At 37.4% G+C, this 26,088-nt stretch overlaps 1 protein-coding gene across 1 annotated transcript in view; it reads right to left on the reverse strand.

The window, feature by feature from the left end:
* The window catches only part of pparab (peroxisome proliferator-activated receptor alpha b), a 25,620-nt gene extending 20,947 nt beyond the window's left edge, over positions 1-4,673 (reverse strand). The window contains exon 1 of the mRNA XM_079450536.1: positions 4,453-4,673. The gene's annotated coding sequence lies outside the window, so the exon portion shown is untranslated. The remainder of the gene's footprint in view (positions 1-4,452) is intronic.
* Positions 4,674-26,088: the final 21,415 nt, after the last annotated feature.

Here is a 26,088-nt window from a genome sequence, read left to right on the forward strand (position 1 = left end):
TTAACTGAGGTAAATATTGGAGTATATACTACAGCATTGAATACAGTTTATTAACTTACTATTAATAGCACAGAATACTGTAGTATAGTACAGTTAACTGAGGTAAATATTGGAGTATATACTACAGCATTGAATACAGTTTATTAATTTACTATTAATAGCACAGAATACTGTAGTATAGTACAGTTAACTGAGGTTAATATTGGAGTATATACTACAGCATTGAATACAGTTTATCAATTTACTATTAATAGCACAGAATACTGTAGTATAGTACAGTTAACTGAGGTAAATATTGGAGTATATACTACAGCATTGAATACAGTTTATCAATTTACTATTAATAGCACAGAATACTGTAGTATAGTACAGTTAACTGAGGTTAATATTGGAGTATATACTACAGCATTTAATACAGTTTATCAATTTACTATTAATAGCACAGAATACTGTAGTATAGTACAGTTAACTGAGGTAAATATTGGAGTATATACTACAGCATTGAATACAGTTTATCAATTTACTATTAATAGCACAGAATACTGTAGTATAGTACAGTTAACTGAGGTAAATATTGGAGTATATACTACAGCATTGAATACAGTTTATTAATTTAATAGCACAGAATACTGTAGTATAGTACAGTTAACTGAGGTTAATATTGGAGTATATACTACAGCATTGAATACAGTTTATCAATTTACTATTAATAGCACAGAATACTGTAGTATAGTACAGTTAACTGAGGTAAATATTGGAGTATATACTACAGCATTGAATACAGTTTATTAATTTACTATTAATAGCACAGAATACTGTAGTATAGTACAGTTAACTGAGGTAAATATTGGAGTATATACTACAGCATTGAATACAGTTTATTAATTTACTATTAATAGCACAGAATACTGTAGTATAGTACAGTTAACTGAGGTAAATATTGGAGTATATACTACAGCATTGAATACAGTTTATTAATTTACTATTAATAGCACAGAATACTGTAGTATAGTACAGTTAACTGAGGTAAATATTGGAGTATATACTACAGCATTGAATACAGTTTATCAATTTACTATTAATAGCACAGAATACTGTAGTATAGTACAGTTAACTGAGGTAAATATTGGAGTATATACTACAGCATTGAATACAGTTTATCAATTTACTATTAATAGCACAGAATACTGTAGTATAGTACAGTTAACTGAGGTTAATATTGGAGTATATACTACAGCATTGAATACAGTTTATTAATTTAATAGCACAGAATACTGTAGTATAGTACAGTTAACTGAGGTAAATATTGGAGTATATACTACAGCATTGAATACAGTTTATCAATTTACTATTAATAGCACAGAATACTGTAGTATATTACAGTTAACTGAGGTAAATATTGGAGTATATACTACAGCATTGAATACAGTTTATCAATTTACTATTAATAGCACAGAATACTGTAGTATAGTACAGTTAACTGAGGTAAATATTGGAGTATATACTACAGCATTGAATACAGTTTATCAATTTACTATTAATAGCACAGAATACTGTAGTATAGTACAGTTAACTGAGGTAAATATTGGAGTATATACTACAGCATTTAATACAGTTTATCAATTTACTATTAATAGCACAGAATACTGTAGTATAGTACAGTTAACTGAGGTAAATATTGGAGTATATACTACAGCATTGAATACAGTTTATCAATTTACTATTAATAGCACAGAATACTGTAGTATAGTACAGTTAACTGAGGTAAATATTGGAGTATATACTACAGCATTGAATACAGTTTATCAATTTACTATTAATAGCACAGAATACTGTAGTATAGTACAGTAAACTGAGGTAAATATTGGAGTATATACTACAGCATTGAATACAGTTTATCAATTTACTATTAATAGCACAGAATACTGTAGTATAGTACAGTTAACTGAGGTAAATATTGGAGTATATACTACAGCATTGAATACAGTTTATTAACTTACTATTAATAGCACAGAATACTGTAGTATAGTACAGTTAACTGAGGTAAATATTGGAGTATATACTACAGCATTGAATACAGTTTATTAATTTACTATTAATAGCACAGAATACTGTAGTATAGTACAGTTAACTGAGGTTAATATTGGAGTATATACTACAGCATTGAATACAGTTTATCAATTTACTATTAATAGCACAGAATACTGTAGTATAGTACAGTTAACTGAGGTAAATATTGGAGTATATACTACAGCATTGAATACAGTTTATTAATTTACTATTAATAGCACAGAATACTGTAGTATAGTACAGTTAACTGAGGTTAATATTGGAGTATATACTACAGCATTGAATACAGTTTATCAATTTACTATTAATAGCACAGAATACTGTAGTATAGTACAGTTAACTGAGGTAAATATTGGAGTATATACTACAGCATTTAATACAGTTTATCAATTTACTATTAATAGCACAGAATACTGTAGTATAGTACAGTTAACTGAGGTAAATATTGGAGTATATACTACAGCATTGAATACAGTTTATTAATTTACTATTAATAGCACAGAATACTGTAGTATAGTACAGTTAACTGAGGTAAATATTGGAGTATATACTACAGCATTGAATACAGTTTATTAATTTACTATTAATAGCACAGAATACTGTAGTATAGTACAGTTAACTGAGGTTAATATTGGAGTATATACTACAGCATTGAATACAGTTTATCAATTTACTATTAATAGCACAGAATACTGTAGTATAGTACAGTTAACTGAGGTAAATATTGGAGTATATACTACAGCATTGAATACAGTTTATTAACTTACTATTAATAGCACAGAATACTGTAGTATAGTACAGTAAACTGAGGTAAATATTGGAGTATATACTACAGCATTGAATACAGTTTATCAATTTACTATTAATAGCACAGAATACTGTAGTATAGTACAGTTAACTGAGGTAAATATTGGAGTATATACTACAGCATTGAATACAGTTTATTAATTTAATAGCACAGAATACTGTAGTATAGTACAGTTAACTGAGGTAAATATTGGAGTATATACTACAGCATTTAATACAGTTTATCAATTTACTATTAATAGCACAGAATACTGTAGTATAGTACAGTTAACTGAGGTAAATATTGGAGTATATACTACAGCATTGAATACAGTTTATCAATTTACTATTAATAGCACAGAATACTGTAGTATAGTACAGTTAACTGAGGTAAATATTGGAGTATATACTACAGCATTGAATACAGTTTATTAACTTACTATTAATAGCACAGAATACTGTAGTATAGTACAGTTAACTGAGGTAAATATTGGAGTATATACTACAGCATTGAATACAGTTTATTAATTTACTATTAATAGCACAGAATACTGTAGTATAGTACAGTTAACTGAGGTTAATATTGGAGTATATACTACAGCATTGAATACAGTTTATCAATTTACTATTAATAGCACAGAATACTGTAGTATAGTACAGTTAACTGAGGTAAATATTGGAGTATATACTACAGCATTGAATACAGTTTATCAATTTACTATTAATAGCACAGAATACTGTAGTATAGTACAGTTAACTGAGGTAAATATTGGAGTATATACTACAGCATTGAATACAGTTTATCAATTTACTATTAATAGCACAGAATACTGTAGTATAGTACAGTTAACTGAGGTAAATATTGGAGTATATACTACAGCATTGAATACAGTTTATCAATTTACTATTAATAGCACAGAATACTGTAGTATAGTACAGTTAACTGAGGTAAATATTGGAGTATATACTACAGCATTGAATACAGTTTATCAATTTACTATTAATAGCACAGAATACTGTAGTATAGTACAGTTAACTGAGGTAAATATTGGAGTATATACTACAGCATTTAATACAGTTTATCAATTTACTATTAATAGCACAGAATACTGTAGTATAGTACAGTTAACTGAGGTAAATATTGGAGTATATACTACAGCATTGAATACAGTTTATTAATTTAATAGCACAGAATACTGTAGTATAGTACAGTTAACTGAGGTAAATATTGGAGTATATACTACAGCATTGAATACAGTTTATTAATTTAATAGCACAGAATACTGTAGTATAGTACAGTTAACTGAGGTAAATATTGGAGTATATACTACAGCATTTAATACAGTTTATTAATTTAATAGCACAGAATACTGTAGTATAGTACAGTTACTAGAGTTTACTGGAGTAAATATTTGTAGAGTTTTACAAAAGTGTATCAGTTTGCAATAGTTAACACTGAAGAAAACTCCACTTTACTACAATAAAGACTACAGTGTGGTAATATAATAAGAGTTTGAGTGAGAGATGTTAGTCTTCGGCCCGGGATCAGACCTCAGATCAGATTTTCAAACACAACAAACACCAGAGTCATCTCACCTTGAGTCGGAGAAGTCAGCGCGCGTCAAACATCGCGTACCGAGGCGTGCGTGCGCCGCTGGCGTCACTGTCAGCGCGAGCGAACCGCATTTATATCGCGTATAATATCATCGCGTGCGCGTGCAGCCGTCGAGCAGCTCCGCCGCTGTCAAAATCCTGCGCTCGCCCCCGCGCGCCCCCCGGAAATTGCGTCGTGACGCGGGGACGCACGCGCACACCCCCCGACACACCTCAGCTCTCGGCCAATCGGACGCCCCCTAACCTGCGCGCGCTCATCGTGTTCTGTGGATGATGGCCAGTACATGACACGACAGAAGGACATAAATACATTAACTGCACATACTGCATTCATTATCATGCGAATATCATTTAAGGCCATGCAGAAAAAACAACGCAGACTGTAAAGTTGAAAACCACGTCATTCCATTGCATTACAATAGTAAAATAGGCCTAATAATGCTATTTAATAATGTGTTCATGTTATCCGAGACAATAGCGCAATGCATGACATGATGATGCAGATATAACACAGTAAAATAAATCTAAGTAAATAGAAAATATACCACGTGCAATGGGTATAACGTCACAATAATGAAGTCATCTTTAAAACGGGCTTTGTTTCATGTTTTTATTGTCTTTACGATGTTTTTAGGATGAAGACCGTTTTTTTTGTATTTCTATGATTTATACACATTTATTGTTTTCAGACTGATTTTCAATACTGCCATCTTAACAAAACTAACAGCTGTGTCATATAAGAACATCATATAAGAACATACTATCATATCCCAATATTACAGGCACGCTGACAATGTAAAGTTCATTCTCTGCACTGAATCTGTTTCAATCCACAATGAACACTGTACATGTTTAAAAGCAAGTGTGTCCTTCTGATCTTTGGAAGATCTTCAGAGGCCTGGCCAGCCGTTGTGTTGCTGCTGCCCAGCACCTGGTGCCTCGTGATGGACTCCGAGCTCTCGTTCCTGGAGGTTCTCCAGAGGAAAGGGCTTCACCTTGATCTGTTTCAACACACCCTGAAATCTGCCCCGTCTCCCTCCCTGTTGCCCTCTGGGGACAATTTCATTGCGCAGCCGAAATTAATGTCTGGAAGATTTCTCAATCCTGAGCCCTGAGGATTCCCTCAAAGTGCTTTTGCAACACGATGACATCTAAAGTTGGATGAGATATTCACGTTTGCCAACCTTGAACACTGGACCCCTGCTAAGGTTTCAAAACGCACTAATGTTTCTAAGAATCAAACATAGATTATGAATTATACATTGACATATTTATGAACTGCACGGCATTTCTCCTAACCCTGCCTGTGTGTGTCATTTTTCTGTATGATTTATGTAGTTTTAAAAGCAAAATCAACCGAGAAGAAACACAAATGAAAGATTCCGTAAATAATGAAAGTCCAAATAATGAATTTTGAAAAAAAGAGATGCTGAAAAATCTTATAGACTTGCAAAATGTTTGTTAAATGATCTTATTATTTGACAAAGCACTTCTGAGGCACAGCTGGGAAAACAAGACATGAGGAAAATCAACAGCGCTATTCAAGAGGAATCTCTGTCGTGTTGTGTCTTTTTGAGATGAAATCATCTGGATTTGAGTCAATGTGATGAGAAATGTTTGAGTTCATATTGAGATCTTCACTAATATTGACTTTTGATCATAGACTCAGTTTGACACACTGTTGACGTCTCTTCTCAAACTCTCATGACAGAAACATCCGTCACATTTCTGACTCTTTTCTCAAGAGAAATATCCGAATCACACATGAGACTTTCAGATGAGATGAGCGTTTCCACTTGCTTTCCATTTAATGTCATTAGGAGAAATCATTGAAATGCTGAAGAGATCTTTTCATAGATCTGTGAAGTGCACCAGTATGACCAGTAGATGGAGTCATGTGATCTGTTTTCATGACCTGCAGCTGTTGGCACAGAAATCTACCAGCTCAGCACTTTTACATTCATGCAATTCAGAGACATTTAACAGAAAAGCTTTAATATTGTACAGGGTTGATGTAAACTTACTAAAAAATCATAATGTGCATGAAAGGTGCTTTTGTAAAAGGGTTTTAAACTAATTCAATCAAATGATCCAAACACAGCCGGATAATCTCATTACAGGATTTGTTTGTCTTTGAGATGCAGATGCTGTGGTTTCATTTTAAACAGGTTTGACTTTTTCTTTTTCATGTGACACATTTTCTTCTGGAATAACAAACGCAGACACACAGCCTATGTCAGATTACACGTGTTTTATGCTGCTTCCATGTGCTCTCGGAAGTGTGATAATTCCCACTTCCACCCGGAAATAATTTATGGAACGGCTCTTTTAAAGTCAGGATATACTCGTAATGTTTAATGCGTGTAAATCATTAGTGGCATGAAGGTTTAATGTTACTATCTAGTTTTAATGGGCTCATTTGCCATTTTATATATCCTACATAAACACAGATGCATGTTTCTTAGCAATACGGCTTTGACCAACAGCTCGCTTGAAAATTTGAAATAGTTTTGTTTAGGAATGATGGATAAATTGATCATTTATTCCCTTTCAAAAACGATATGATCAACAATTATTAAAACGCATCAAAATAAGTCAAGCAAGTTTGTTTTCTTCTTCACTATAGTCAAGAATTAAAGTAGTAAAGTGAAATGACTTGACGAATGAATCAGAATATACTTCTAAATTATATCTGAAACATTTTTAGTGCTTAAATGCAACACTTTGTTCTGTAACAAGACAAAACTATACACGTGAAGCATTGGATCAAATCTCTGACACGTTTTCTTCTTTCATGTGACATCACAATATTTGCTTTGCGTAAGAATCTGCCACACTTACTTTTTCCATCGCTTGTGTTTATCTTTAAGACTTCTACTCTGTATCGTATTTCTAATGCAGTGCAGGCTTATAAAAATGACACAACACAAACACTATTTATTCACACTGTTTTATTGCAGAGTTTATACACCAACATGGACTTTCATCATTTCATCAATTTGACTTGACAAAAATAACCTTAAACCCTTCAGCACATAGTGCCAATGATGCATATTTGAAGATCATTTGAATGTACCTGTATATCCGTCTGGAGGCGGTGACGTCATCCCCCTCCGCTGCTGCATCGCTGCCCTCCAGGGAAGGCAGTAGGTTGTATAGTTACCTCCTGATGGGGCAAAATCACTACCCTGAAACCACACAACCTACTACCTCACCCTGTACGAACATCAGGAGTGCACAAAACCATCCCATAATTCAGCCATTCATTTATAAAAGTCCTGTCGTTCACTTTTAATGAGGAATCAAGTTGTTTCAGTGATGGATGAGGTTTATTGAAGGCTGCTGACATGTTTGACATCCGCCTGACGTGATGATGATGATGATGATGACGATATCACAGTCTCTTCAGGAAAGACAGTAAGTTGTATAGTTATCTAACAGGAAGTGCATCACCCCACAACTATACAACCTACTACCTCACCCCAAAGGACAGTCTGACGGCCAGCCGAGAGACGCAGAGCTTTGATGAGCAGACCTCTGACCTGCTTCCTTCTGCTTGTGAAGGTCATGACATTAAACAAGATTATAGTCAACACAATAGGTAACATCATCTCCTCTAACCATCACAATCAGAAATGTGTCACACAACTTCATGAGTAAAATGGGTTGCAACTTTATGTCGATTCTGATGAAATCCCCTTCCTGTGTCCATATTCAATCCATGTCTTCTGCCTCTTCATCTTTTCTGTTTCTGCACATTTGTCCTAAAAGAGAGAAAACAGCAAAATATAAACAAGATTAACGTCATTATCTGCTGATTTTCTTCAGGAGTTGCTCAGATTTGTGTTACGGTTTCCTATCGAATTATTACAATGTGTGTTAAAGCCACAATATGTACATTTGGACCGTTAGTTTGTCCACTTTGGAAACAACAACAAAAGGTGAAGCTAAACGACGTTATGTAGGAGAGTGGAATTATGGGACATGTTGTTTTCACCATCCAGAGGCGTATGGAGATCACCCATCATGTTCAATACTTGCAATCTCTCTGTGATGTCCTTTCCTGCTTTATAGTTTTCCTGTCACGTTAAAACACCCCATTGACGATGATTTGGCAGACAAAATAATGTTTTAGAGAAGAAAATGACCTTGCTGCTTCTTTTTATCACAATATTAAATGAATGTTCTAGATCTAGCTCAACTGGTAGAGCGTTGCGTGAATTTAGTGTGATGTCAGGAAACACAAATACGAAAAATAAGTAACTTTGTTTTAGGCTCTTGGCAGACGCTTTAGCCAATCAAAACATTCAACTCAGAAGTCGGCGTCTTTATTAACACACATTTACTGTAGCACTATCTCTGTAGCTACCCAAGCGCCGGCCCCAGGTGCAGACGGGAGAAACCAGACAGCTGAGTGTGCTCGGCAGATAAATAGGGCATGAGAGGCTCTGCCGGAGCACAGGTTAACAGCGCACAGCCCTAAAGCGCCTATTTATAAACGCAGACAGCTCCTGTTCCAGATGTGCGGGGAACGTCTGGGGTTGGGGGGGGGTTGACACGGACACCACGAACCCTCCGTGATCTGTCAGTCTGACAGCGTGAAGAAATGTTTGATACCGATTTTTTTTATTTCACCCACTTGAAAAAAGTATTTACTATAGTAAACCGTAGTATGGTTCCTAAATATGATGTTGCTTTATACCTTACCATATGGATCTTAAAGTATACTTCAATATTTACTACAATTAACTATAGTTAGAATATTATAATGCACAACACTTTACCATAGTAAATATTACAGCATACTATTTTCTACCGCTCACTATGGTAAATCTTAACGTACTCTACAGTACATACTAGTATATAAAGTCACAATAATGATTATAATATTTACCATAGTAAACTGGAGTACTGAAGTTCCAAACTCAAACTGTGGTGAATACTTAAGTATACTACAGTATTTTCCACAGTTGATCAATCCACTATAAATGAATAACACAAATGCAGTTTAGTGTACTACAGTTTACTATACTGTACTAAATAGTGTAATATACCGCAAAGCGTTCTCAAGTTTACTATGGTAAATAAAAAGTACACAACAGTGCCAGTGTATCAATTTACTACAATCAATACTACAGAACACTATAGTGTACTAAACTGTCTTTATGACAGTAAAGGTATACTATACGTTCACAGCAGTTTACTGTAGTGAATACTCAAGTATACAACAGTATGTTGTCACGTAGGCAGTCTCCATTTCCTCTCCATTTCATGTCAGTCTGCAGTCTGGAAGAAACAATGGATGTCTGGTGTAAACATCACACACAGGGCAGGGGGTCAAACCTCCACAAAACCAAACGCACAAAAGAGCAGACAAGGATTGTCAATAAAATGAATGTTGTTAAACAGATTCTACATATTCCAACACTCTCGGCACAAGACAATGAGCCCGCGGGAGGGTCTTCGGCGGGGCCGCCTTTGATTCCGACCTCAGACTTCAGAGAGCGGAGGAATGTGGAGCAATGATCAATCAATGACGGCCGGATCAGGTTCTCATGTACAGTCACACAATGCTCAGGAATCCGGCGGAGCTCGACCACCTGCCCTGATTTCCTCACCAGCTTGTCTTTCATGGAAGCCTTTCCACATGATTTGTTCATCGTTTCCTGACCGTTCAGCATATACGATCGGTTGTAACCTATAAGACAATGGTCAACAGAGGCTCTCTGCCAAACAGACCCGCTGGGTGCGTACATGAGCTGGCACTCGACTCAGTTTTCCAGCGCCGTGCCGTAGCCTGAACTGAACCCTTGCCGTCCGTTGTAACTGATACCATGTGAAAAAGTGCTGCAGTGAAGACTTATGGGGCAGTGATGCGGTCAAAGGCTCTGTGAGTTCACCTTCATGAAGCCAACAGCTGCATCCTGTTATTAAAACTCAATATTAACCTCTGCCAACAACACCTGACGAACCAACTCAACTCGCTCACTTCACTCTTTCTACAGTATGTAGTCTACTGCCTTTTAGTATACTGCTCTTAAACTAAAATACGTTTCTTCGAAGTATACCTAAAAGAAACCTAAAGGGGTGGTGCAACGGTGTGTCATGCACTTCATTACACTGTTAAACGTGTTGTCTTCTCATGCTTAACCTGTCAAATACCGAGTAGTATTTCTCTGCTCGATACTCTCCCCCGGTGTACGTTCAGGTTTCGGAAAGTTTTTTTCTAACATGAAAAATCGTTACGTCACAACTTTTCTTAGTCCCTTATTGGACAATTCTACCAGAAAAGCACGCGGCACGCATCAACCATGGAGAGCGGGAGAAGGAGCACTTTCACTTATGTGCAGGAGAGAGAAAATATGTTCGTGAAGTTCAGCTGTGTTTGTTTGTTCGCTGCATTTGGGTGATGAATGTTATATAAACGGTGGATTCGTGACTGCATTCCAGAGACTGGTTACCATTATTTTTTGCAGTTGAATATGTTGCGGTTCCAGCGTGCAATCAGTAATGCAGTGCTTTAGCTAAATTTAGCGAACATTTCAAGTATTCAAGACAAGAAACAAAAGTGTTGAACTAGTAAACTATCAGTACGACTATAAGTTCACTTAAAGTACATTTCTTGTGTTCAAAAGATGTTTTTAAAACTAAACTTAACACTGCACAAAAATAGTTATGATTTCTTTGCAGAAATACGTTTACAACCATTTCTAAAGCCATCTTGCCGTCTTCGCTGATCGAAACAGCGACTGGGTTTCAAAAAGTCATTAGCACAGACGCCCTCCTTCACTGCGTTTGCCCCCCGCCACGGGCAGACAGAAATGCATCTGTTGCTATGCTATTATTAGAATGCTGAGAACAGAACGGGACCCTCCGTCAGGCCACCGGCGCGAGAGCAGACGCCCTTAACCTTGAGTAGAGCCAAAGAAATATTACAGCTCTGTACTCCTTCAAACTATCCCAAAATACTTTAAAGGCACTCTACAAAACAAAGAGTTCAACGTTCTCTGTTCCTGAATTGGAACGTCACGGTGCGCGCAACACCAAGGTCATGGGTTCCAGTTTTTATCTGGTCTTCAAAAGAAGCCGGTGACTAACTTTGGAGGTTTGCGACCTGACACAAACCCGCACTTAAGCCTTCCTCTCAGAACCCATTTCACCTTCAAAGTGCGCATCTGACGTGACCCGCTGCGAGAGATCCCACGCCATCAGGCCATCTGCTCGCTGGAAATGTGTCCAGACACAGGTCCATGGAAGAGGAACTCATCGCCGCACCTAACATGAGAGAGAGAGAAATTTGTGATCTTACAGGAGGACTTTTGGACATTTGTGCACAGTTATGTAATGAAGTTCATTACATATTTTCTCTCAAGCAATATGGAAGGTGTTTGATGCCAAAAGCAGTGTCACAAACAAAGCGGACTGATAAACAATCTTGTGGAAGTGTCTCCGTTCCGTAGAAATAAATATTTACTTTGCTTTTATTCTTGGATTTACGAATATTAAATCTGCCCTGAAAAAACACCATTTTAAGATTTCTATACATATTGTCAAAAAACTGAGAGATGATCAGCTTTGAAGCACTGTATCAATATTTTCAAGCATTTCAAGTGGACTCAGATTCGGAAACGGTGAACACAACACAGGTTTGAATGATTATTCGCTCAAGTGTTGTTGGTTGTGAATCAAACCCATGACCTTTGAGCTAAACTCCATCAGCTGATCTACAGAAACACATTCATTCTTCTGTCACACCGTCTCAGATATCAAATACGTCTTTCAAAAGACCATTAATATCGATGCTTTCCGCTGCGTGCAGCTGTAAATATGTATTTACCCAATGTATGAGGATTAAGAACAAAGCTGTCACTACTATAAATAACCAAACTGTTTGTGTACAGAAATGATTTTAACGGCTGTGATTTAGGTTATTGAAGAATGCAAAGATTTAAACCAACTGGAATAAAAACAGTTCTCCTCTTCCCATCACAGATAAAGGTAACCGGTGGGCAGGACCATCGTCTGTCCATCATCATCATCAACATCATCAAATATACATCAATACATACAATCAACAGAATGTGTGTATAAATGACTTCATCACTCATTTGTGTTCACAGGATTGCTAGTGATCTGTGCTCCAGTGTTCAAGTGTCAGTGTCGGGGCTTTAGCTCTAGAGGGCGCCACTATCAGGTAAAGAAACAGAAATATGAATCCCACCAGGATAGAACGCATCAATCTGATCACACATTACTTTACTGATTATCTTACGATCTAAATCTATCTGAATCATCCTGAAGAGCAGAAATAAAACTGTTCCTACCTCCATAAATGACACAAATAAAACACAGACAGGAAACACTGTTTAACCTTGAACTTCATCTTGAAGTTGAGAGGTCAAAGGTCAAGTTTACATCCTATTTGTTTTTTATAGAACATAAAACATGTAATCACTGATCAAAGTGGAGTGATCACGCGCATGTGTTCATTTTCATTCTGAAAGTCTACATTAGTCTAACAATGAAATGTGATTGCACTAGTAAAGTAATTAAAGTTAGTGAATTCAATAATTCGTCATATTTGTACTGACCTGGGCAGGGCTGCTTCAGTTCATCTCAGACGTCTCTTCTTCTCCCTTAAGAAAAAAAGATGAAAATGTGTTTAATTCTTAGATCTTTGCTTCGTTTTGTTCATATTTCTGTGTTTTTTTATATTTACTTGATTCACGCATGACGGGGTGGTTAAAAAATGCAAAATCTACTAAAATATATTCTTTGTATAAATTGAACCGTTGTAAACAGTAAAATGAAGCGCAGGGACATGAATCAATAGGAGCAATTGATCACTGGAGCAGATTATTTGTGTGAATTATTGATCAAAGATCACCATAAAATGAAGCAATTAGTGATTATTAACTGTACAGAAGATCTCAAACAAGATTTCATCATATTCATCACACATGTTTATTTAAAAAAGAAATATCAAATATAACATGTCATATTATAAAACAATGATAAATCTTAAGAAAACACAAATACAAATACACAAATATTAAGAATACCTACTAAATCCCATTTGAACACGTTTACGGAGAAAAACAATTAAGTAACAAAGACTGTAAATTTCCCAACATAACATAATATTGTATACAAGTAGCCTTTTTATCAATCTAAATATATTAAAAATCACATGAAATGTTTTTGACATGTTGTGCACAGAAGTACTGCTTCAAGACCTTTGAGGAGTCATTTTCACATTATAAAAATAAGATTTAAATGATTTTGAGCCTGTAATACTGTTATATAAAGACTTTTAGTTGAAGAACTGTTATTTTAAATACAGTACGAGAGTTTGACATTTACTAAGAAATACATCCGCATGTTTTGGTAAAAACTTTTTTCAGTGTATAATTTTGCATTTTACTTTGGAATTATCTGAGTGACTTCTTTATTGTACACACGCATAACATTTAGAGAAAACTGCTAAAAGAAGAAAAGATGTGTCAAATTGTGCCACTAACAAGTGTGCACCAAACTTTACAATGGATTATCAGACAGTAAATGATGCAATAAACCTGCCAGCAAACGCCAATGATTCACATGTGCTGAATTTATAAAGGTTAAGAAGTATACATTCATGTAAAATGATAGTATGAATATTAGAAAGTCAGAATAAACGGCAGCCTCTTAATGTGTGTATACATATGTGTATCTGTCTTTCACTGTTATTGTCATAAAACACATTAGATGTATATACAAGAAAATAAATATCCTGCCGAACATGATGAAATATTAACTGTTGTACATTGATTAACTCCGTTCTTGTTTCTGCAGTTTGGTTAATACACACAGAAACAGACAATCGCATTAATTTACACTGCGACCGGAAAAGTACGACAAAAACTTGTACCATTCTTGTTTAATGTTTAGTTTGTCAAAAACTACAAGCACACACACATGCACAAGAACACAAACAAACTTAAAACACACACTTTTTTGTTTAGTTATATAATAAATACGGACTAGACATATGTGCGTGTGTTTAGTCTATATATACACATTTAAAATGCAAAATTATCTTTGATCTAAACATTAATTTATGATTCATAAATAAACCAAAGAGTGAATGCAGAATAAGGACAATATGTGTGTATATATATATATATACTATAGAAGTCAGTACACTAGGGAAAACACACACACAAAGGGATCTTTGTGATAATTTATTGAGCATAAAATAAGAGCAGCACAAAATCTAAAAGTGTGTTTCAGTAACAAGTATATTTACATTAATGATGGCTGTACATTTAAATATTATGATTTCATCAAACTGCATATAAAACAGATTCACACACTGAACCAAAATGGAGGATTTCTACTTCACACACTGGAGCTTTAGGGGCTGAGAAATGAGACCCCTCAGTGTGTGAGAGAGAGAGAGAATCCTCCAAGATACTAGTATAGAAAGATTCAATATAAACATATATTTGGGCATATCCTATATTTATCCTATGGAATGTTGTATTTTGAAGAAGTTTTCACTTTTGTCACTGAGTGTGTTTTTAGTTAATTTTACTTGAATAAAATTGTCCAGACACATTCAATTAATATGACAAAACGTGGACGTTCAGAGACAATTTATATATGAATATATTTGTTAAGTCTGTGTTAACTGTTTAATATACAAAAATATCGACAGCATTCTCCTCATTCAGATACAGTAAGTGAAGATGTTTGTGCGGGGTTAACACACTCTTCTAAACGTTTCAGGTTTTTCTACATTCTGATGAAATTTGCATTTTCTTTTGTGTTTTGAAAAGGAAAACTCGCAAAGGCATCAAAACCAATGATAACTGCAGGTAACACACACACACACACACACACACGAAAGGCCACAATCGGGGAAAGCAATCAAACAATTCCACACCCACAAAGTCATAAGAAGAGTATTTGACTTGAAGTCATAATAACTAATACAAGACGACTTTTAATTTAATTTGATCACGATATTTGAATTCTGCACATTCTCTAAATTTAATTCAAGCATTATTATTCATATGAATTAGTCTTTGACACAGAAGAACCTTTTATTGCATGCAGACGTGTTAAATATATTTCAGACTTAGAGATAAGGCTTTATATTTTTAAGGCAATCTCCAACGATATTATAGCTATGAAATTCATGATAAACGGAGTAATAAAAGACATGATCATCAGAAATATATCTATGTATTTTTGCAAAGATTTAATCTCGAATCAAACCATTGGTGGAATTTTTTAAATCATGACGCCTGCACATAATAACATTTTATAAATCTAATTTAAAATACAAGTCTGGTTCACAATCAAACCATCAAAGTCCTACAGAGATTCAGACTCAACGCAAAGAGTTAAATCAGACCTCTTGTCCTCGATAATAATTCAGAAGAAAGATGGTTTCAGAGATCTCTGCTTACTGAAGTTTAATCAACGCAATAAATGAACATCGTAACCCTGATGATAATAACTGCATTACTACACTTCGGAAAATGTGAATGCAGAGTGTGAAATCTAATTTGTGTTTATGCAGATGCAAAGCAGGCATTTCAAAGAACATTCACAGTATCCCTGTAAAACCCCAAATAAACATTTGGGGAAGTTCGCCGGATCAGTTTGGTCTTGAACACTAACCGGTGTGTGCTTGACTTTTAAATACAAACAGTACTCACCAATCTTTCCCAAAGGTTCGTGAAATCCTCAGAGAAAGAGGGAGAAGAGCTTTGAGCTCCATCTGTCCAGAGCAAGCAGGCCCGCACGGACCCTCGGTTGAGCTCACGGGCCGATCCGCCGGAACAAAAGGAGGCCTCTGGGGTTTCTAAGAGGCGTGTGTGAACCCCGTCTGCAGAACGCTGAATGATGCGTGTTAGCAAACACACAATTAGCGTGTCTGTCGTATGCAAATGGTGCCTCGGTTACCACGGCTCATGCGAGGCCTGAGAAACATTTAACAAGCTAGAATCACCCCCCACCTCCCCATCTCCACCACCACCATCATCATCTCCGACACACCTCTTCCTTCAGTATCCTAGTTTTCTGTCTCAAGCACCTGAAATGCCAGCATGTGTTTTTTTTAAGGCGTTTTGCAGCTTTCTTCAGAAGTTGTGCGAGTTTGAGCAAAGGAGGAATCCAGCACACTCTTCACCCCCCACACGAGTCTCCAACATCTCCACACTCGCACATTTTTTTCTCGTTGCCTTTTGTGAACAATTGGCACCTGTCCCAGAGAAGAGCTCCGGCACGGCACAACTCCCTCGAGGAGACTCAGCCGCAGGTCTGTACTTCCGAAACGCGGGCAAGTCCTTCATAGCGACGCTCGGGCCTCTGCCGCTTCACTGGCACCCGCTCAACGACTCACTAAAACACAAGATTCTAAAAAGCAGTGGCATACAAAGTGGCTTAAAACATCACGGTTGGGTTTTCGCTGCAAACGCTAGCTCAGGTGCATGGAAAAAATGCAGCAACGTGCTGGACAACAGGAACGCATTGGCAGGTTTGGGGTGGGCTGTGGTACGGCTCTCGTCCCCTCTCTCTCTCTCTCTCTCTCTCTCTCCCTCAGCTGGGACCGCTGCTCGAGAGGCCCCACGGCAGCAAAAGCAGCTCAGTTTTTTCCTTTTTTCCTTCTCTTTTTCTAAAATGGTCTCCAGCAGTCAGTCCCCACCTCACGCACAGCTTAAAGACAGAGGAGACTGAGAATCCGAACATGTACGGAAAGCGAAACACAGAGAGAGAGAAAGAGAGAGAGAGAAAGAAGGGAGGGGGGAATGAAACAGGAGACATTCAGGAGAGAAACTCCTCATCACTCGTCCCACATGGCCTTGCACTTCAGAGAGAGAGAGAGAGAGAGAGAGAGAGAGAGAGAGAGAGAAATTAAGAGAGAAGTGGGAGGGTGGAGAAAGTCCAGAGCAGGAGGAGAAAGAGAGAGAGAGAGAAACATAGACACTCCTCCCCCAGCACGCAGACGCAGTGTGTTCTCTCTCTCTCTCTCTCTCTCTCTGTCTCCCTCTCTCTCTCTCTGTCTCTCTGTCTCTCTCTCTCTGTCTCTCTCTCTCTCTCTCTGTCTCTCTCTCTCTCTCTCTCTCTCTCTCTCTCTCTCTCTCTCGAACACACAGATAATCCCACCAGAGACGGAGAGTGTGCAGTTTGAGTTTCTGAACGTTTCTAGAGAACCTTACAGGTAAAGGATATACTGTATGTTTTTCTACAGTCTGTTTTTGCCTCCCAAAGATTCTCAAAGAATATTTAGGTTATCAAACATGAAGCCATCTTAAAGTGATATTTCTAAATTCTGTTATGAATTACTCATCCTCAAGTCTTTGTTCTGTTGAACAGAAAGAAGATATCAAGAAGAATTTGAGCAACTGAGACTTCTGGGGTACACTCTTAAAAATATATATTCACAGCGATGCCACAGAAGAACCATTTTCCTTTCAACAAAGATCCATTGAGCCAAAGGTCCTTTAAAGAAACATCTCTTTCTTACTTTGAGTCACAAAGAACCTTTTGTTGAACAGAACGGTCCTTGGGATGATAAAGGTGGCATCGAAGAACCTTTTGTAGCACCTTTTATTTTAAGAGTGTAGTCCAAAAATGGTGGTCTGAATGGTTTATTTTCCTACATTCCTCAAAATATTTTCTTTTGTAATTAGCAGAACAACAAAAAATTTGCAAAACTGTTTCCTGCGGGAGTCAATGGTGCCCCAGAAATGTCAGTTGCTAACATTTTTCCAAATATCTTTGTGTTCATCAGAATAAAATTCATTCAGGTTTGAAAGAACTCGGGGAAGAGTAATTCTAATTTATTTTGGGGTGAACTGTCCCTTTAAACATAAACTGCCTAACTCTTGGCTTGCTGATGCTCATTTCATAGCTAGCATTGTAACTGTATCAAGTTCATATTAATATATTCTATACTTGCATAATTTGACACAAATGATGGTTTGAATAAGAATGGTGAATTGTGATTTTCTTTCATTTTTAATCATTCTCAGGATATGAATTCAATCAACAATTCAATTTTCACTAGTAAAAATTATAAATCTGGATATCAAGAATGGAATTTCCACTAGTAACAATTTGAATTCTTGATATCAACAAATAAGTCATCACTCGCAGAAATGTATATTCTTGATATCAAAAATGTAATAACCAGTTCATTATCAGAACATTCATGTTCAATTGTTTAGTTTGATCACGTTTATAAAAGAGAGACACGCCTGTACGATTATTTCCGGAAAAACAGGAGCTGCTGGAGGCGGGACTAGTGGGGAGAGTGGACTGGAACTACCGTTCAAGCACACAGAACATCATCACATGAATCCCTTCGTGTTGTTTACATTACGCACGTACGCACGGATTGCCAACAACGCAGAGATGTATGACTTAGTTTGACTCTCAACTTTCAGTTCATGTCCGGCATCTTTTAGCACTGGGACCGCTCCATCTATCAGTTTCAAACCATCACCAAACCCAACATCCATCACTGAAACGCCGTGATCAAACAGACACACCTCCGCTACACAATCGCAAGATTATTGAGTAATGAGCTGAAGCGCAAATAATCTTGATGGTAAGCAGGTCTCGCTCATCAGCTCTTTCTTTCGCCTTGTCGTGCTTTTCCAGGAGAATTGCCCAATAAAAGCAATAAGATCCCTGTGACGAAACAGTGATCCAGACTTTAAAAAAACGTCCTTAACAAGTGTGAGTGCTGGCGGAGAGTATCAGGCACAGAAATACTGCGTCACACGTCACATACTAAGCATGATACCTCCACTTTAAAGCCTGTAAGGTAAAAAACACTCTGAAACATCCACCAATCAGAGTCATGTCACTTTGAACTTACAGCCAATCAGAACGAAGTAAAACAGACAGTTGGTGTAAATCCCTCGCCCATCCTCCGTCCCGTTGGTGTAAATCCCTCCATCTCCCCGTCCTCCGTCCCGTTGGTATAAATCCCTCCATCTCCCCGTCCTCCGTCCCGTTGGTGTAAATCCCTCCATCTCCCCGTCCTCCGCCCTGTTGGTGTAAATCCCTCCCTCTCGCCCGTCCTCCGCCCCGTTGGCGTAAATCCCTCCCCCTCGCCCATCCTCCGTCCCGTTGGTGTAAATCCCTCACTCTCGCCCGTCCTCCACCCCGTTGGCGTAAATCCCTCCCCCTCGCCCATCCTCCGTCCCGTTGGCGTAAATCCCTCTTCCTTGCCTGTCCTCCACCCCATTGGTGCAAAGCCCTACCTCTCGCCCGTCCTCTACCCCTTTGGCGTAAATCCCTCTTCCTTGCCCGTCCTCCGTCCCGTTGGCGCAAAGCCCTCCCTCTCGCCAGTCCTCCACCCCGTTGACGCAAAGCCCTCCCTCTCGCCTGTCCTCCACCCCGTTGCCGTAAATCCCTCCCGTCCTCCGACCCGTTGGCATAATTCCCTCCGGTCCTCCGACCCGTTGGCATAATTCCCTCCTGTCCTCCGACCCGTTGGCGTAAATCCCTCCCGTCCTCCGACCCGTTGGCGTAATTCCCTCCCGTCCTCCGACCTGTTGGCATAATTCCCTCCCATCCTCCGACCCGTTGGCATAATTCCCTCCCGTCCTCCGACCCGTTGGCATAATTCCCTCCCGTCCTCCGACCCGTTGGCATAATTCCCTCCCGTCCTCCGACCCGTTGGCATAATTCCCTCCCGTCCTCCGACCCGTTGGCATAATTCCCTCCCGTCCTCCGACCCGTTGGCATAATTCCCTCCCGTCCTCCGACCCGTTGGCATAATTCCCTCCCGTCCTCCGACCCGTTGGCATAATTCCCTCCCGTCCTCCGACCCGTTGGCATAATTCCCTCCCGTCCTCCGACCCGTTGGCATAATTCCCTCCCGTCCTCCGACCCGTTGGCATAATTCCCTCCCGTCCTCTGACCCGTTGGCATAATTCCCTCCCGTCCTCAGACCCGTTGGCATAATTCCCTCCCGTCCTCCGACCCGTTGGCATAATTCCCTCCCGTTCTCCGACCCGTTGGCATAATTACCTCCCTTGCGGTGAAAGAACGTGAGAGCGAAGGAGAAACCACAGAATTCGATGACGTAGAGTCAAACACACAATGTAAAATCAGTCTTATCTTGAGTTCTCCACATCATTTGTTCTCACTGTTTGTTATTGAGGCAACTTTATCCCACACTATTGTAATAAAAGAGAAAAAGAAAAGAAACGAGTGAAAGTGTTCAGAGTGCTTGCTCTAGAAAGCCTTTCAGACCGGAGCTGCAGGGAACTTTCTAAGTCTCCGACTTCACTCTCTCACTCTCTCTTTCTCTCTCACGCTCTCTCTCTCTCTCTCTTCGTCCATGCGGAGTAACTAATGAGAGTGCAGAAAACGAGACAGAGCTTGCGATCTTCAAATCTTTAGCAAGAATCTTCTGCCTGGTCTTGTGAACTTAACGCTCTTTTTCGTTGAGGACACTCGTGAACTCGATGTGTTTCTCTGTCGACACTGAAGTATCATGGCCGCCGCTGCAGCAGTCGCTCCCCTCACACACAAACACACTCGAGGGGTCTGACGCGGGCCGTCCTGACGGGCTGAACGTCACAGGAATGGTTCGGCCCGGCACACAGCATCATCATCTATACGTTCGCACGGAGGCGTTAGGTAGGAACCCTGCAGTTTTTCTGACCAACCGCCAGCCTCGATAAATAAATCCACACTCATGTTTAATGTCTGCAGAGCTAGAGGATGATGATCACATCTTTATCTTCTGTGGGACGTCTTTAAAAGCTCTGCAGTGTGTGTTTCTGTTTGCTGAGTTCTGGCGCTCTGGTGCTTTTGTTGAACGCCGCCAAGTTCATCCGAGGACAAAGGTTTGCTCGCAGGATAACTTTTAACACGCTGAACGTCAACACCGCTATTATGTCTAAGCACGGCTGCTCGCTTGGTTTGAACTAACAACTTTAATCCTCATTATAAAGGTGATCAAACCTTTAAACCTTTCATGCAAATGCAAAGAGAAATCCACGCTAGAAGCTTCACCCTAACGCTGCAGGTTTTTCTCGACAGACAGACGAGTGACTGTTGGTTAACATTTCATGTGGACTAGAAAACCGTGATTCTGATGTAAAAATGTGGATTTAACGTAAACACACTTCACGTCTCGACCAACACACAACACAAAATGGCGGCTGCCACCATCTCGCTCATATCTCGACTGTTGATCTATTGATATCTTTACTATGGTTGTATAAAACATGAGATCACTGAAACAAAACATAACATCATTCTGTATCATTTTATGCTGAAATGAGTGAGAAAGCTGATGTCTGGAGCATTTCTTCTGCTTTAAAGAGAGAACACATTTGCAGAGAAAAACACACCGTTGAAATAAATATTTCAGTCTTTTTAGAGTTTTCATTTAAATGCCACTTTGATCGTAAAATGGATAATTCGGTCTTCATTTTTATTTCACAGTAATGTGGTTTTACATCTTGTGTGAGTCTTTCTGTGAAACACAAAAGAAGATATTTTGAGAAATGTCTCAGTGGTTTTGTGTTCATACAGTGGAAGTCAATGGACTTCAGTGTTGTTTGATTATCAGTGTCTTCATAATATCTTCTTTGTGTTCTGCAGAAGTAAGAAACCCATGCAGGTTTGACATGAGAGTGGATAAATGATCAAATCATTTGCATCTTTCATCTCTAATGGGAAAACAATGCATTTTTCAACGCATTCTTGAATTAGGTCATTTTATTTTGCTGTTAAAGTCAGGTGGGTTTCTTCCACAGATTTCCAATGGATGAAATCCAAACCCATGTAAGAGCTAAACAGTGCGCCAACTTCCATGAAAAAATACAGCAGATTTAAGAGGAACTGCATTGATATCTTGAAGTTAGTTTGCTGCGTTAACATTGATAAATGTTCTAGAAGAGGGCAGAAAGCATGAGTAAGCGGGACACACACAAAGGACAAATAAGAACCAATGAGAAACAGCCAACAACAAGACCTTTGAGAACTAAGAGTTTGTGTCGTCTTCTTGATGTACAGAAATACAACCAGTGTCAGTTTATTTCTGCATAAAATAAGCAGCATTTGTTAATTCTGCATTCAATTTTATTCACATTTTAATATGCAGGCCTCTTCACAGCAATCCACCCCGTTTTAATGAGATCTCAACCAAATCACATGATCTAGTAAATCTTTCCCCGGCTTTAGCCGACTTCACACAGAAAAGGCGTCTGAGGTGGTCTGACCTCTGACCTCTCCACACGTGCCTAAAGGGCTGCTCCATTGACTCCCTGCGGGGTCAGACAAAAAGGTCACGACCCCGGGTCAAAAGCTTTACCCAAGGGGGTGTTTAGGCTAAATTGAGAGGGTGCGACAGTTGTTTGCTTTGACAAGGTAAAGATTACACTCACATTAAGTGTTGCCGACAAACGGCTCGGCCTCTTGGGAATGACCCCTGGGACCCCAAACAGCTTCTCTTATTAACCGCTGCTGACCTTCGACCCCGGCCAATATGCTGCGAGACGCTTCTCACCTGGAACTGATCAGAGATCAATAACACACATTTATCTATTTAACATTTAACAGATCGACAAAAACCAAGCATCAGTGTAAAGACCTTTTATAATGTAATATTACATCCAACACTGTCTGTGTGAAAATGAAAAATATATTTATTTTAAAAAGTGCAATAAAATGTATAATAAAAGTACCCTTAAAACACAGATTTATATAAAAAGTAAGAAAATAGACATAGTCTACTCAAATATACATTAATTAATAATATAATGGATGTGTTTTGCACATTCAATTAAAATAAAATTGTAAAGGCAAACACATAGAGAACAAGCAGTGTGTGTGTGCGTGTGTGTGTGTGTTTTAGAGTGTGTGAAAGTAAAAAAGGTGAGTTTAAAAAAAATATATTTTGTATAATTTCCTTATTACTTCTATTATATCTGTTTAAGTTTTCTTAAATAAACCTTTTGTCTGTCTTTATAAAGGATTTAGTCTGTAATCCAAAAACATTTTAAACATTGCATTCATTAAATTGCTTATATGTATTTAGAAAATTATTCAGATTTTACCCATATTTCTTTATTTAATATTTTTTTAAATAAGCCGATCAGAACAACAATGAAGTCTGTATACTCATAAACTGCATTGATTTGTTTTAATAAAATGTATTTGATTGTGTTGAATTAAATACATTACATATAAAGTAAACTATATAAAGCTGCTGGAATTACTTTTTGATAGGAATTATATCGCACATAAGGTTATATTCTAATATTCTTTATATCGCACAAACAATAGATTAAAAAACAACTATTATTTACCTGTTATATTCACTATTATATAATTCTGTCACAACTTCCTCAAAAACATTTATCAATTCCAGTCATTTTACATTTCTTTCAGTTCTACAATGACACGAACACACAAAAATAGCTTTTATTCTGTTTTCTAGTTTTAAGTTAAAATATAACAACTATATATAATATTTCGTACCATTAACGTTGATACATTTGATCTGAGATTGATAAAAACAATACTGATGTAATTAATAAGAGAAATATTATCGTATTCAAACATTGTCTTATTCCTTGAAATCAACATCTTCAAATGCAAATGTCAGATTTTATTTCAAATAAAAAGTTTGTCCGATACACGTGACACTTTCTAAACACAACCAATAACACACCACTAAAGAATTCATTTAAAAGCAAATTTGACAGTTCTTTGTTGAAAATAAAACACTTTAATGCAATGAAATCGACATATTAAAGTGAATTTATATTTGATCCATTTGAATGTATAATAAAAGTGTTGTAATCTTGTAAAAGTGAGGTGTGTTATTTCTGTAAGATCCTTAAATTTAACACAAAACTCAGTTTTGATATGCGACTGAAATCTGCATTTCGAGATCTGCCATTATGATACAAAATTGTGATATTGTAATGATATATTCAGTTTACATAAATCAGTGATCTATGAAATGAAACTCACCCGAGAAGATTTTGAAGCAGTAAAAAAATGATCTTGAAGTTTATACGGCTGGAGGTTGAGTTCTTCACAGTCCAGTAAAGTCTGACTGAAGGGTCACTCGTACCCGGAGCTGACACACACACACACACACACACACAGATGAGAGAGAAACTCTACTTAGAGCAATTTTATGAAAACCTTTCAGATTCTTTTTTTAACACAAAAATGCATGAAAGATTTTACAAGATGCCCGGAGGACCGGAGATGCAACCTATTCCATCAATTCTGAAATTGACCTAATGGAGTTTAGTTGAAGTAAAATCTGTGCGTCTGCACTGACCGTCTGCACTCACTGCGAGAAGAATCAATTCAATCAGCATACGAGAAACCTCATTCTGTGTTATTCAGCCGAATCTGTGTTAAATACTGTACCGGCCGTAACAGGACCTGACCGAGTGCCACGTCAGCAATGGACTGGGCATCATCACGTTCCCCACTCGAACCCGACACACCCATGATGCCCTCCTCACAAATGTCTTTAAAATCATATCAAACGAATAAAACCATCAAGAGTTCTTTCATGAATCCACTCATCCTAAACTAATACAGCTCTTGCATCCGTTAAAACACACTGTGTAAAGTTTGGATTAGAAATTATTTCAATTGTTTTGTAAGCACAAATGATCAATGCACAATCTTTTGTGACCTGTTGATCATCACTGAACAAAGACATCATTAACTGAGCTTTATACTACAAATAAAAAGTACATCTGGAAAAGTGAAAAGCATCTAAAAGCTGTTTCTTTAAGAGAACTTCACCGACAAACGATTCTGAATCCGCTACGGTAACAACGACAACCAGAATCTGATCATGCCAGTTTAATAATCAACATTTATAGCAAGAATTCTGACAGAATCACACAGAGATTTCAGAAGATGAACAGAATATGTTTATATACAGTCATGATAAACTCTCTGACAGATTCTGACTCTGTCATTCCTGTTGACATAATAAAAAACTACGTTAAAAACATATCACATTAAATAAAAATCAAAGAGGTAGACAAATAATTATAAATACTCTTCACTTTTCTAAGCAGCTGGTGTCAAGTGATTTTAAATTGATGTATAAAGTTTATACACGGCACATTCATTATAATAAGAAGATAAATATATACTTTATTAGATTCAATACAAAATAAATGCAGAATACTTTAAATAAATATTAAACTATGAATGCAATTTTTTTAATAAATAATTGTAATATTATAATATATATATATATATATTATATTATAATAAAGATGATTTGAAGTTAATATCTATTATAAATAAATAGCTGAATTTATCATGTACTTTCAAATAAAATGAGCTGGATCAATTCTTTTTTTTAATTAGGGACAAAAATATGAACTATAAGTTACAATCTATAAAGCAGCTTTTTCTGATGAGTAAATGAATTAAACAATAATTCTGGTTGCACTTTAAAACCAGAAAATTTCATCTTAATTAGAAATGTGTTTGATATCTAAATCTCAATAAATTCTGTTCAGGAGTTTAAGTAACGTGAATATAAATCTGTCTGTCTGAGTATTTAAACCCAACACACGCTGGTATTAAACAGATGTACTCTGA

This window comes from Barbatula barbatula (assembly GCF_947034865.1).
Source record: "Barbatula barbatula genome assembly, chromosome: 25".
Lineage (NCBI taxonomy): Eukaryota > Metazoa > Chordata > Actinopteri > Cypriniformes > Nemacheilidae > Barbatula > Barbatula barbatula.